We start from the raw sequence: 14,245 nt of genomic DNA, 5'->3' as shown, positions 1-14,245 counted from the left end.
TCTTCTTTCAAACTTTTCCTTTTTACATTTGAGAACACTCAGACTCAAAAAGGTGAATTGATTTATTCAAAGTTCTACAACTAGGAAGGATAAAAGTCAAGACTAGGACCACATCTCCCAAAGTTTACAGTAGTATTTTTTCCACTTTACCACTTTATCTCATTATACTTTAGAAGACAAGGGATGTAGAGAGTTTGGTTCCCTTCTTCCAGGGCTTTAGAGAAACTTCTGAATGAAAGGTTAATCTCAGAGGGGCTCTGGTATGACATAGGTTAGTGCATGATTTTAAATCTACTCTAAAAGAAATAATGTTCTGTTCCTCAAAAAATTAAACATAGGGGCTTCCCTGATGGTGCAGTGGTTGAGAATCTGCCTGCCAATGCAGGGGACACGGGTTCAAGCCCTGGTCTGGGAAGATCCCACATGCCGTGGAGCAACTGGGGCTGTGAGCCACAACTACTGAGCCTGCACGTCTGGAGCCTGTGCTCCGCAACAAGAGAAGCCGCGACAGTGCGAGGCCCATGCACCGCGATGAAGAGTAGCCCCCGCTCGCTGCAACTAGAGAAAGCCCTCGCACAGAAACAAAGACCCAACACAGCCAAAAATAAATAAATAAATAAATAAATTTATTAAAAAACAAAAATTAAACATAGAATTACATATGGCCAGCAATTCCACTTCTGGTAGCAGCGTTATTCAGAATAGCCAGGAGGTAGAAACAACCTTAGTGTCTATAGATAGACAAATGGATAAATAAAATGTGACACATCCATACAATGGAGTATTATTCAGCCTTAAAAAGGAAAGAAATTCTGACACCTGCTACAACGTGGATGAACTTTGAGGACATTATGCTCAGTGCAATAAGCCGGACGCAAAGTGACAAATGCTATATGAATCTACTTATATGAAGTAGCTGGAGGCATCAAATTCATAGAGACAGAAAATAGAAGGCTGGTTGCCAGGGGCTGGGGCAGGGGGATGGGGAGGTGTTGTTTGATGGGCACAATTGTTTAATGTTTGCAAGATGAAAAAGTTCTGGAGATCTGTCAAACAACGTTCTAAATATCCTTAACCCAACCAGACTCTACACGTAAAATGGTTAAGATGGTAAGTTTTATATTGTATTCTTACCACAATTTAAAAATTGTTTTAAAAGAAGAATGTTCCATAAATATTACCACTAAATATAATGTGAGTTCAATATGACACAACCTCTAATGCAGGCCACGGGCCTGCAGGCTCAGACAGGCGTTACGAAGTCCATGACTCAGTATTTTATCTGCGGTCACTGCAGAGACAAGAAAACACGATAACAAGGGATCGGAGGCTGCGGATGATGTGTCTGACTGCAGATCAGGAGAAAGCAGTAATAGTCCCTTCTCTTCTCAAATGTCACCAAAAGAAATATTTTTGTCTCACTTCCCCAGTTTCCAAATCTGCTAAGAAGAAATCAGCTCTAAGACTCTTCTCTCTGCTACATAGTAAAGCTGAGACAACTCATTATAGTTTCAGCAAGAAGTCTTTTGGACAGATGGCTTCACCATTTTAATTAAGCATATCTATTAGACTGTTGGAGTTAATACATGTGACATGACAGACGTTTTCTGTGCTCATTTAGAATTTTTAGTCATTTACTGTCTATGTGGTGTCAGAATCGGGGCCCCTTGTGAATTTTATTCTGTTCAGTTTAGCAGTTTATTCATATTTTGTCATTTTAGAGTTATTTCTGAGCAGTCTTCAAGCAGAATGTGTAAAAAGAATATTTTAAAGAAATAAAAAGTGCTTTTCCGTAGGCATGAGGACTAATTTTAGTTGGGATGAACCACTGAGTCACCACTAATCCCATTGTGATGTTTTCTGAGCCTGGCTGTTGTTCTGCATGGGGTCTTCTCCGCACATTTTCTTGCCAGACTTAAGTCCTTGTTTGCAGTTACGTGTCCTGAGCATCTGAGCAGTCCCCGCCCCGGCCCCACTACATAGGATGCTGCCCTCACTCTCCTCCACCCTTTGTTGGAAGCTCCAAGGTCTCTGGTCCCCTGACGTCAAGCCCAAGCTGCCAGGCTCAGTGTCCCAGATCAGCAAGGGTTTGGCTGTAATCAAGCCAATGAACCCCACACCTCCAAACTAACCGAGAATCGTCCTTGCTCCGTCACACTCCTCTGCACACCACGCTGGGGGGCTTCTATGCCCCCCTTCGATCCTCTCATATCCTCTTCACCCCTTCTAATGCTCATCAAAGTCCAGCTGATGTGCTCCTATGTACCTGCCCAAGAGAAATGGAAACATGTCCACACAAGGACTTGTACGTGAACGTTCACAGCATCTGATATTCACAACAGCCGCAAGTTGGAAACAATCCACGTGCCCATCGCCCGATGCGTGGATGGGTAAAATGAGGCACATGCACACAGTGCATCACTATTCAGCATAAAAAAGAATAAACTGCTGATACTACTTCATGGGTGGACCTCAGAAGCACTGTGCTGAGTGAGAGAAGCCAGGCACAAAGATCACAGACCAAATGAGCCCATTTAACTGGACGCCCAGAAAAGGCAGATAGAGAGACAGAGAGCAGATTAGAGGTTGCAGGGGGGGCAGGGGTGGGATGGGGAGTGACTTCAAACGGGCACGGGGGATATTTGGGGCAGATGGAGTAAATGTTCTAAAACTGAATTGTGGTAACAGCTCACAACCTTAAAAATGTGTCACACGCTGTTGACCTATACACTTGAAGCGAGTTCTATGCATGTAACTTATACTTGGATAAAAGCCACTTAGGAATGTTTTTAAACTTAGCTCACATCCTCCTTCCCATCCAGCCACCCTGCCTCGGTGAATGCGAAGTCCTCAGGGATCACACCTTGCTGACACGGCCGTGGAGTTTATCCTCATTTGTGCTGGCCTCGAGGTTTGAGAAGCTTATTTCCAGCCCAGAGAAAACCCTTTGAGAACCCTGAGTATCTGACCTCCTGAGTATTTGATTTCATCACAGTCCGCTGGGCCCCTTGTCTGGGGTCAAGGCCCTCCAGAGTCAACCCCAGGAGACCTTCCCACGCTGGTCTTGGGTGACAGAGAGCTCCGCCCAGGCAGGTGGGCCCCGGCTCTCTCTCCCCATCCTGTGTGAAGCCCCTCCCCACCTCCTCCCTTTCTGTGTGAAGCCAGGTATCCTGAAGCCCAGATGAAAACCCTGCCACCCCTTCCCTAGTGTCCAGCCCAGCACCCACCTGCCGCCAGCTTCTGGGGACAGTCTTCTCACGGGACTCCGTCCCACGTGGTCACGTACAACAGTGGATCGAACCGTGTTCTGTCTTTCTTTGCATTCCCACCCCCACCTGGCGGAGGGCCCAGCGAATAAGGGAATCCCAGTAAATAAGCACCTGATGGCACAGTTGGTAAGCAGCCTCTTGGACCAGCACTTGGTCGACATCCCCAGCCCAAGACTTGGACTCTGGAGGTCACCTCCACTGTCCCCACCACCGGCCTGAACTTCTCTGTGTGACGCCCTCGACGTGGCTCGCCTGCCCTGAGCACCTCCATAGGTGTGAAACTTGCTACATGTGGAGCAGCCCGTGATGATTTTGGAGAGCTCCTGCCGAGAGAAAGTTCTCCCCGACCTCGAGCCCACTTTGCCCCTAATCTCCACCTGCTGGGCAGCTCTGCCCTTGAAGGCCACACAGTAGGAACTCATCCCGTCTTCCTGGAGAGGACTTCCAGCCCCCCAGCTCTCCTTCCTTCACTGTAAACGTTCACATGCCTGGCCTCCCCTCGCTAGGTTAGTACCACTGGCCACGTCACTTAAATTAAGATGCTCGTCCCGGAGCACTTTGTCCCCTGTGGCCTGACTCTTCAGAACAAAGCGGGTCATTGACCGCCATGTGCCATCCTGCAGCCTAAGAGCGAATTATCTTTCTGGAGGCGGCACCACACGGCTGGATCGGTGATCTCCGTCACCTAACACTGTCACCGCTTTGCCACCCGTGCTATTTAGCTACAGTACTAGTAGAGTCGGAACTCTGGGAATTCCCAAATTCCAATTTTTCAGAATTTCTCCTGCATCCCTTCATGCACCCCTTGAGAGGTTTGTTCCTTTGTCCGAACCTCATGAGTTCTCATCTTTCCCTTTGTGATGGCATCCTGAATCTGTCCTCTCCTAGCTCCGTGTTACTCCACATTTAGGGGTGGGGTGACCACAATCTCCCCAGGTCCTGACTCCCCAGGTCCTGGATTTGGGTACAAATACCGAGAATTGGGTCTCCATGGACTTAAACCAAGGGACTGCTCTCTGTCTCATGAGAAGAAGCCTGGGACAGGTGAGGCTTTCCATCCCCCATGCTCCAGCCGTCCACGCGGTGCTCTGTGATGCCAACAGAGCAGACTCACACATGGGTCAGGCGCCGGCTCCAGCCGGGACCCCCACCACAGATGGGGGCTTAAACAACAGACATTTCTCTCTCCCAGTCCTGGAGGCTCGAGATCCAGGTGTGGGCAGGGCTGGTTCCTCCTGAGGCCTCTCTCCTTGGCTTGTAGACAGCCATCTTCTCCCCGTGTCCTCACGTGGTGGTCCCTCTGTGTGTGTCTGTGTCCTGATCACCTCCTCTTGTAAGGACACCAGTCACACTGGATCAGGGTCCACCCGTAAGGCCTCATTGTACCTTAATTACCTCTTGTGAGGCCCCATCTCCAAAATATAGTCACATTCTGACGTCCTGGGTATCAGGGCTTCAGTGATTGAATTTTAGGGGGACACAGCTCAGCCCATAACAACTGATAAAGACACATCAGTCATTCTTGAGAAACTGCCCACCTTATCCAAATGCACTGATCTGGGCAATCCTACAAACCACATGTATCTATTTTCTCCATAAATATATCTGTTTGTTCGAATTTGTTTTTTAAAAGAATGTGAGAAAAATCTAGATACAGTATGTCCACAGCCTTAACCTGATCAAATAATCCTTTTCTAAAAATCATTAAGTAGACTGAGTAGTTAATTAGATAATTACTTTTATACTTGTGATGGAAATCTGGCATAACTAACACCAAGTTTAACCTATATATATGATATGAAATGGAAAACTATTGTGTCCAGAAGACTAGCTTAATTTTCTACTAAATATAGGTACAGAGATTATTGTAGCTATGCCCTTGCCAGGTACAAATGGCCCCAGGTTTTACGATAAAATACATTCCTATAAATCACATCAGACAAGTGGCTATGAGCCTGTGCTTCTGAGTTCAGGTTCTAGAATATGCTGGGCATTGGTAGTGGGAAAAAATAGAGAGAAATAAAGACCGCTTCTTAGATGATAGAATAAGGAAAGAAGGAAGGAAGGAAGAAAGAAAAAAAGAAAGAAAGAAAGAAAGAAAGAAAAAAGAAAGGAAGGAAGAAAAAAGAAAGGAAGGAAGAAAAAAGAAAGGAAGGAAGGAAGGAAGGAAGGAAGAAAGGAAGGAAGGAAGGAAGGAAGGAAGGAAGGAAGGAAGGAAGAAAGAAAGAAAGAAAGAAAGAAAGAAAGAAAGAAAGGAAAGAAGGGAGGAAGGAAGGAAGGATGGAAGAAAGAAAGGAAAGAAAGGAAGAAAGGGAGGAAGGAAGGAAGAGAGAGAGAAAACCAGAGCTTTCAAAGGCTGAGGAGCACAGACAGGGATTTCAGGGCTTAGGAGATGCTTGGGCTGTGGCTTCCCTGCTGACCTGTGTCGCCTGCATGCAGCCGCTCTGCCACTGATAGATGGGCCCTCTCCTTGGGGTGCCTGCATGACTACAGGACTTAGAAAGCCTCGGGGGCTGGGACAAGCCTCTTCCTCATTCTGCTTTGCAGAATTTCGTCCCTAGTCGTTGGCTTTCTCGCCTGAGAGAGACATTCCACTCAACATCCTGGCGGGAATTGTGCATCTGACCTCAGCCTTGGAGGGGACGCCCTGGGTGGCTGAGGAAACAGGCTTGTGTCCCCAGCTTAGGCTGAGGAAAGAAAAAAAAGAGGTGAAATCTCAGCTCAGGAGCTTGGATACTTTCCAGCAGTGACTTGCAGAAATGAAGATTGTGAGTTACAGGTAAAGCTCATACAGATCTATACTACTAGCCCAGATAGCCTAAAGGCACCTGTTCTGTCCCACATCTAGAATATGTGAGGCCAGCCCATCCTAGCAGAAGAGCCAGGCGTGGAAGCCGCAGCTCCTGCTTTGTGCAGCTGGCCAGTATCCTCGACAGCACTGGAAATCATGGATCCTGTCCTGTCTTTGCAGAACTCACAGCCGGGGCAGTGAGACAAATTAAATATCATGTTTGATTTACTTTTGGGTATGATGGTTGCGCACAACTGATAAGGGATGTAGGGAAAGACCAGATTTGAGAGTAGGGTAAGTGTAGTCCAAGACCCGGTCAAGGGGTGGTGATTGAAAAAATGTTTCTTCCAATTTTTTCTAAGCAGGCTCAATACTGTGAGGGTCCAAGGGACTGAGTGTTCCAGGCGAGACCGGACAAGCAAACGTGTCAGGCGGCCCCCGTTTGGTCTCCTGTTACATTAAGATGAGACGAGCCTCTTTCCAGAGCTGAGTAAGCACAGATGACTGTCACTGGGGACAAGTCTGGGTCACCCACTAAGGGCCGAGGCATAACAGAGCACCCATGACATTGGTCCCGCTTTGAATGAGGTAGGGAACCCCAAAAGACACACTTGGCCTCACAGAACCAATTGTAGCATCATCCGAAAAGGAAGAGGAAAATGAAAACCAGAAGTCAGAATTTCTTCTTGAGAAATTAGTCCAAGAAGGGAGGGAAAATGGACTAAAATGCAAAAGGAGAAACCAAAATTAAGTCCTTTGAGGTTTTCATGAAAAAGTAAAGGTGACCGTCAAAAGTAACCATTTTAATACGACTTAAACGCTTTGTCACAGCTCTTTCACGTGGACCACGCCATTGTGTCATCAGAGCCCCAGAGGGAGGCCAGACATCTACTCTCCATTTGGTAACTGAGGACAGCCTGACCTAGGTCACCAGGCTCAGCAAAAGCAGACCTACAGGATAGACCAGGATCCAGACCCAAAGGTCTTTCTAGAAAGATTTTAGACATGTTTTATAAGACAGAGAAAGAGCATAGAAACATCCTAAGCTTGAACTGTCCTTCAAATAGGGAAGAAATGACTTTATAGAGTATTTCACAAGGTTATGCGGGAAGAGGTCAGAGAAAGATACCCCCTGTAACTTTAACCCAGCCTCCCCCCTTGCTTAGAAAGAGCAGACAACTCAGCACCGGCCCTGCGGAGAAGAAGACATCCATCCCCCCACCACCTCCAAGTTCCAGTGAAACCAGAGTCCTGGGGTAGAAAATCAGTAGCTAAATCCACCATGGTTACCACGTCCCAGGTGCCTGGAGTTCTACAAGCCTTGTCTCATTGAACTGTCACAGCAAATACGAGTGGCGCCATTTTACAGATGGTATCTGAGTTTTAGGAAAGTTAACGTGCCCACTGTCACACAGTCCTGAGACGTGGAGCTGGGCTTTGAACCCAGGCAGCTCCCTGGGTGGAGGACGTCCCACCAGAGAGACTGGACGCCCGAGGATAAAGCTGGGCGTGGGGAGAGGGTGTAGGGCCCTTCTCTAGCTTTCAGGTGCGATAACCAGCCAGGCTAAGCAATAATAGAAGATCACAGGTAGCAACATGTGAATGTGGAGGATGAAAGGGTCCCACCAGAGGCCTGAACCCCAGGATCAATTTCTCACGCGATACCTGGTCCTCGGCCAGAGTTCTGTGGGTGGATGGCCTTCCTGACTCGCCTCCCTCCTCCCCGCCCACATCCCCGCCTTCTGCCATGTCACCTTGAACTCCCATCACTAAAGGGGTTGAGTCTATCTCCCCATCTCTCGAGTTTGAAATCAGCATCAGGACGTGCTTTGATGAATATAGTGGTTCTCAAAACGTGGCCCATGGATCCAGGAGGGTCCCCAGGTCCCCTTTAGGGGTTCAATGGTGTAAAAACTTTTTTCTAATAAATCTAAGATGTTTCGTGCCTTTTTCACTGTCTTGAATTTTTGATATTGTGTAGCTGGCTTCGGGCCAGGGTTCCCGGGTCAGCATATCAAAGGAAGGGGGGACCCAGACTGACCCAGCGGCGGACGGACAGCTTCTTGACATCTAAGCCCTGAACGGTTTGAAACCTGCACCCCACCGCCGGGGCGGAGGCCTTGATGAAAGCACCGCCATTGCACGGGCTCACCTTTCAGACAGGTGTACCTGGTGCCCAGCCTTTACCTGAGCTGCTCAGTGGGTCCATCACAGCCACGCTCCCTGCCCCCAGCAGCCAAGGGCAGGGAAGGCGAGAGGAGCCTTTAGCTGTCTCTCCTTGGCCCGCTGCTGTTGGTGACAAGACGCCATCCTGCGAGCGGCTCAGGACCACGCAGGACACCGTGCTGCCTGTGTTCCCTGTTCCCCAGCGGCCCGGCCCGCCTGCCGGCCGAGGGGCTACTCTGTCTCTGGACACAGCAGGCAGCACCGACAGGAAAGCCTGCACGGCCCCCCCCACCCTATGCTCCGACGCAGAGAGCCACCCCCTCTGAGAGCTCCCCCGCCCAGGTGGAGCGACCCTCAGAGGCGCAGAGGCCCAGCACCCTGCACAGGAGGGCATCACTGGTGGGCGGGGCGAGGCGGGCACCCGGAGGGATGGCTGGAGCTCAGGACCCCCTCCAAGGGCAGGCCCAGAGGGGCTCCCCAGGGGAGCACCCAGGTGCTGGCGCAGCGGGCTTCTGAATTTCCAAGGACAGTTTCTGGAAGCAAGAGCAAAATAATAAGCAGAGGACCAGCAGACTTAGGCACCCCGCACCTCTCTGCCAGGTGATTAGGAAATACCAGCGCTCAACTCTAACGTAGAAGTTGCTCATCTAAATTACCCAAGATCCAGGTAATTTATAAATATGTATCTCAGATAAGGTACCCATATGTCCACGTGGGAGAAGAGGGGAGTCAGAGGTATTTTAAAGACTTCCACAACTGTGACGTGCATGTACTTGCCTGGACAAGTCCACATTACAAACCGCACCACGGCTAGCCACCTGTCGCTCAGCTGCCTTTGGGCACTACCAAGTTCACCTGTCCTGTGGAATGAGGAGGGTTGCAACCAGACCCACGGGCTCAGGCAGGCTGGGGTCCCCAGGCCACTAAGTAAGTCTGTGTGGACCGCAGCCCCTCCCAGCCTCCACAGGGGCTGACAGGGGCTGACAGGGGCGGCCAGCCACGCGGGGCCACAGCCGGGAGTGTGAGATGCAGACCTGAGGTCCACTGTAGCTCAGGCCTCCGGGAAAGTAAGGCCCCAGGTCAAGTCAGGTCCAAGCCCCTGGTCAGCAGGAGGCCCAGCAGCTGCACAGGCCTCACCTATGGGAATGGGGGCCCTGGGACAGGCCGGGCACCAGGAAACCGGGCACCAGGATGGGCACCAGGATGGGCGCAGGAGCCCCGGCTGCCTGTTGACCAGCTCTGGCTGCAGGGGCCTTTCTTGGCAAGGCCGCTCACAGATGCACTGCTGGCAGGACGGATCCCCAGGTGACCGGCCCTTTCTGCCCCCTCCCGCTGTCCCACAGGTCCCTGGGCTGCCTGCCACAGCTGCTCTGGTCCAGACTCTTCCCACCTCAGTTTACCCATTTCCCCTTCTCTCCCCAGTCTCTCTCTAAGATGTCTGAAGAGAAATTATCCAGTAAATATTTGTCAACAGAGCACTGTTCTGGGTACTGGGATACAACCGTGACCAAAACAGATAAAAATCCTTGCCAGCCTGGAGCGTCCATGCTAGTGAGAGATGGAAGATAAACACTGGTGAAGAGGCCGTGTGGTCTGTGGGGGACGCCAAGAGCACAGAGGAGGTAGGACGGGAGGTGAAGGGCTGGCCTCTCACAGCAAGGCCTGCACAGAGTCCAGAGGAAGGAGGCTAGGAGGTCAGGAAGCAAGCCAGACAACGCCTGAGGCCCACTTCCCAGGAGGAGGACATAGCACGTGCAAAGGCCCTGGGGCCAGAATGTGCCAGTTTGGCCAAGATACTGAGAAGGACATTGTGGCTGGATGGAGGGAAGAGGATGGAACAGGTGTGGACAGAGAAGGGGGTGGGCCACGCAGGGTCTGAAGGTCACTGTGGGGACTTTGGCTTTGACCCTGAGTGAGATGGAAGCCTCTGGAGGGTTCTGGGGCTGGGAGAGAACTGGTGGGACTGGGGTTGTAACAGGATCACTCTGGTGGCTGTACTGGGAGAGGCTGCAAGGGGCGCTTCCTCACCTGGGACACTTCCTCACCTGGAGGCACTTCCTCACCTGGGGGCACTTCCTCACCTGGGGCACTTCCTCACCTGGAGGCACTTCCTGGTCCTAAGGCACTTGGGGCACTTCCTCACCTGGGGCACTTCCTCACCTGGGGGTACTTCCTCACCTGGGGCACTTCCTGGTCCTAAGGCACTTGGGGCACTTCCTCACCTGGGGGCACTTCCTCACCTGGGGCACTTCCTATTCCTAAGGCACTTGGGCCACTTCCTCATCTGGGGCACTTTCTCTGTCAAGATCATTGCCAAGGTCGCTTAGCCTCCGAGATCTTAGAGCTGTTGCTACCAACAGTCCCTCCTCAACAGAAGGACGTGATGGGTGACACCTGCAGGCGCCAGTTTCCTGCCCTCACCTTGCACGGGGAGAGGCCCATGGGGACAAGGCAGCGATTGAGGTTCCAGTGGTGAAACACCAGGCCCTGGAGCACCTGGGACCCCAGTCAGACGTGAGTGTGTGCATGTCTGTGTGAGTGCACATGTGCGCGTGTGTGTGTGAGTGTGTGTTGAGAGAGCTGCCCATCTCCTGCTCGGGGATCTGCAGGTCCTCCTCCCTGTGGCTTTGCTGTGTGACCTGACACAGGCTCCAGCCGCCTCTGGTGTGTGGGTACCCTCAGACACCAGCGGGGCGTCCAGACGTGAACCAAGGCAGGAATTCTACTCTCCTCGGCCAGTGGGAGGCTCCGCAGGTCACCTGTGCACTGGGGCCAGTCCCGGGCCAGACACAGAGCTTTCCTCCCAGCCTCCGTCCTGCACCCGGCCAGGTGCCCATCCTGGCCCACCCATCCCAGAGCCAGCCTGCATGGGGCCGCCCCGAGGACTGTCCTGGCCCATAGCTGCAAGTCCCAGGAGGTGGGCGCCCACTGGGTGGCGTCGGGCAAGGACCCTGTAGCCCCGGCTGCCCTCAGCCGTCTCCTCACCGGCCCCAGGGCACAGTCACTCCTGCTGATTCTACAGCACGACACTGTGGCCGAGCCGCCCGAGGGTCCCGCCTCAACTGCCTGTGCTTCCCAGAAAGGGAAGGGGCGGGGCTGCCACCTGCAGCCCCCTGCTGGCTCCCTGGGCTCCCACCCTGACTCAGCCGGGCCTCAGTCATCTCGCATGTAAACTGGGCGTTGAGAACAGGACCCGCCCACCCAGAAGTGCACTTGAGGTTAGACGAGCGAACGTGTGCAAAACACTTAGGAGAGAGCTCGGCAGGCACCGACTACTGCCGTACCAGCGTCTCTGCTGTCATTATTGTCATTAGCTGTCACTCAGGAAGAAGCCTGCAGAGACTGGGTGGGGCGTGGCGGTGGCCGTGGCATCAGGGGACACGGGGTGAGAGCCGTCGGGAACAGCAGAGAGCCGAGGGTGTTACCTGCAGCGGGAGTGGGACCCCGGAAAGGAGCAAGGCAGGAGGACCCCTGGAAGGAGACGTAGTCCAGGGTGGGAGCCCACAGGGGCCGCAGTGAGGGTGCCTCCAGGGCCTCCGGCTCCTCCTCTCCCGAGCTGTGCCACCGTGAGCAGGCCCTGAACTTCTCTGAGTCCTGGTGTCCCCGAGAAGGCCTGGCCATCACAGCTCTGCCCCACAGCTGCCTGGGCGTCAGGGAGGCCTCTGGTCCCTCCAAGCTCAGTGCCGGCAGGACGCACAGCCGTCTACAAGCGCAGGGAAGGACCACAGCCCGCCCACACGAGGCCACCCCAAGCTGTGATTTGAGAGTGACCAGCGGCCCGCTGGGCCCTTCATCCCCTTCATCCTCTCTACCTTTAAAATCCCACCATTACAGCTTTATTCCTTTAGACCCACCTGAACAACGTGTCAGGTTGCCTAAACGTCCCTAAATGCATCCAACAGTGAACCCGGCGCAGCCCCCCAAGCCCCTGGCCTCCCACCTGCCCCTGGTCCCTTACCCCGCTTGGACGCACCACCACCCGCCCTGTGGTCCAGCTGGAGGCTCTTTCCCCGACGCCTCCTGCACCCAATCCATCCAGCTCAGCCAGTCGCACCCCCAACTGGACCCAGGGTGTCCTCTCTCGTCAGAGACCCCCAAGAAACCTTTTCCTGTTGGGTTAGCCCGCACAAAACTGGCATTTGTCCCAAACAGTGGACTTCTGTCCCCAACCCGTCAGAAGCAGAGAAGACGATGTGGATTTCCTGCTCACTCCCGCCCGAGCTCCCAGCTGTCAAGTTTCTGGGCAAGCAGGGGATCGGGCTCCAGGCTGTGAGTCCGCCCTCCCGGCAACACCGAACCCCCAGAACCCTCCAGGCTGGTAATCTTGGGCGGGCCTTGCGGTGTTAGCCCTCTGCCACCCACACCACACCTTCTCTCTCCTCCCCCTCAACCTCGAGACTCAGAAACCCTTTCTCAACCAACCCTCGTCCACGTTAAGGGGCACCCTGCTCCTAAAGGTGCCCTGGGAAGAACACCACACTTACCACCTCGACTTCTGTTTATGCTTCTCCCTCCATGGCCCTCCTAGTCCTACAACTCAGAGGTCGGGGCTGAGGTTTTCATATCCCAGTACGTACAGCCTAGCAGCCCTCGGTTAATATTTACTGGATGAATCAGGGGGAATATGAGCTGGAGCTCATTCACACTAGCATGTAAATGACTGATACTCACCCTTTCCTGAGAACCACTCCTGATACGGGAGAGGAGGGGAAAACCCCAGCGTTATGTGCAAGTGACGAGCAGGGAGCAGACCCACCCAGAGAGGGACGGCGAGGCCAGCTTCATTCTGGCCCCCTAAGCAGCTCAGTGCGGGGGATTGTGTACACTTCCTGAGCGGGTGGGGAAGGTGGGCAGCTTGAGAAGTCAGACCAAGTACAGAAGCCCAGATGTGTCGGGGAGATTCTAGCTGCTGCTTGGACCAGCCTCCCGGGACAGTGGCACCCGGTGACCCTGGCAATTCACGCAGACTAATTCACAAAGAGCAGTGAGCTCACAGGAGTACCTTCTTAAACCGCTCTGATTGCTGTGAGCCTGAAAGTACAACTCAGAGGCTGAGCCTGTGCTGCTCTCCCCGGAGAGATGGGGACCCGCCTGGGAGGTCAGAGCCTCGACCCCTCCTGTGGAGACAGGACAGGAAGAAATCAGCCTGTCCCCCTCCTCGTGCCGGGTGGACCTCAAACCCTGGGCTCCAGACCCTCAGGAGTTGTTTGTTTCCTTGCTGTCCAGTCCCGTCCACCTGGAGGCGCAGCCTGTGCCCAGAGCTCACTGGCCAGCCCCCCCTCAGCCCCCGCCAGCCCCGACTCAGGCTCTGCTGCCCAAAGACCAGTCCGGAAGGTGCCCTGCTCCTTCCTCGCTTCAGGGCTCTGGGCACGAGGCTCTTCCTGGTCCTCTTCCCACCGTCCTTGCAGCGGCATCTCCCCTCCTGCCGGTCCCCCGCTCCCCGGGTGTCTGTCCCCACCTCCTCACAGACCCCACGGCAGCATCCGTGTGCCCGGCCCCCCCGCCCCAAGAGGCCTTCCCCCCAATAATCACGGTGCTCCCAGGAGCCCAGTGTTCTAGAGTCTGGAGGACTGCATGGAGATGGCGGTAAGAGCGCTGTTCTTGGAAGCTGGGCCGTCCCTCTGCGAGCTGGAATTCTATAACCGCGTGATGCCAGAAGGACAGACGGATACAGATGACACACCGTTGAAGAGGACAGTCAGACGCCGTGAGGCCGTCTGCGAGGTGCGGCGGTCACTTGTTAAAATCATACTTTATCTCTATTCACGTACTAAAGTTTATCAAAAAATGTTCATGCACTAAACTGTAGACAGCTGTGCTACTTAAAATTGTTTCTAATAAACCAGAATTACGATACATCTGGATGTTGCATAGTATTCAATTTGGTCAAAATCAGTCAAGTCCAGCGAAATTTCTGATGAGGGGGAAAGAGAAGGACGCTATGGAAGGTGCAAAATAGTCTAATAAAACAGAGATGCCACAATGGTCGAAATGGGGGAAGCCACAGACACCGGAATGT

This window comes from Balaenoptera borealis (genome assembly GCF_965194805.1).
Source record: "Balaenoptera borealis genome assembly, chromosome: 7".
In the NCBI taxonomy this organism is placed as follows: domain Eukaryota; kingdom Metazoa; phylum Chordata; class Mammalia; order Artiodactyla; family Balaenopteridae; genus Balaenoptera; species Balaenoptera borealis.
This window is presented reverse-complemented; position numbering follows the sequence as displayed.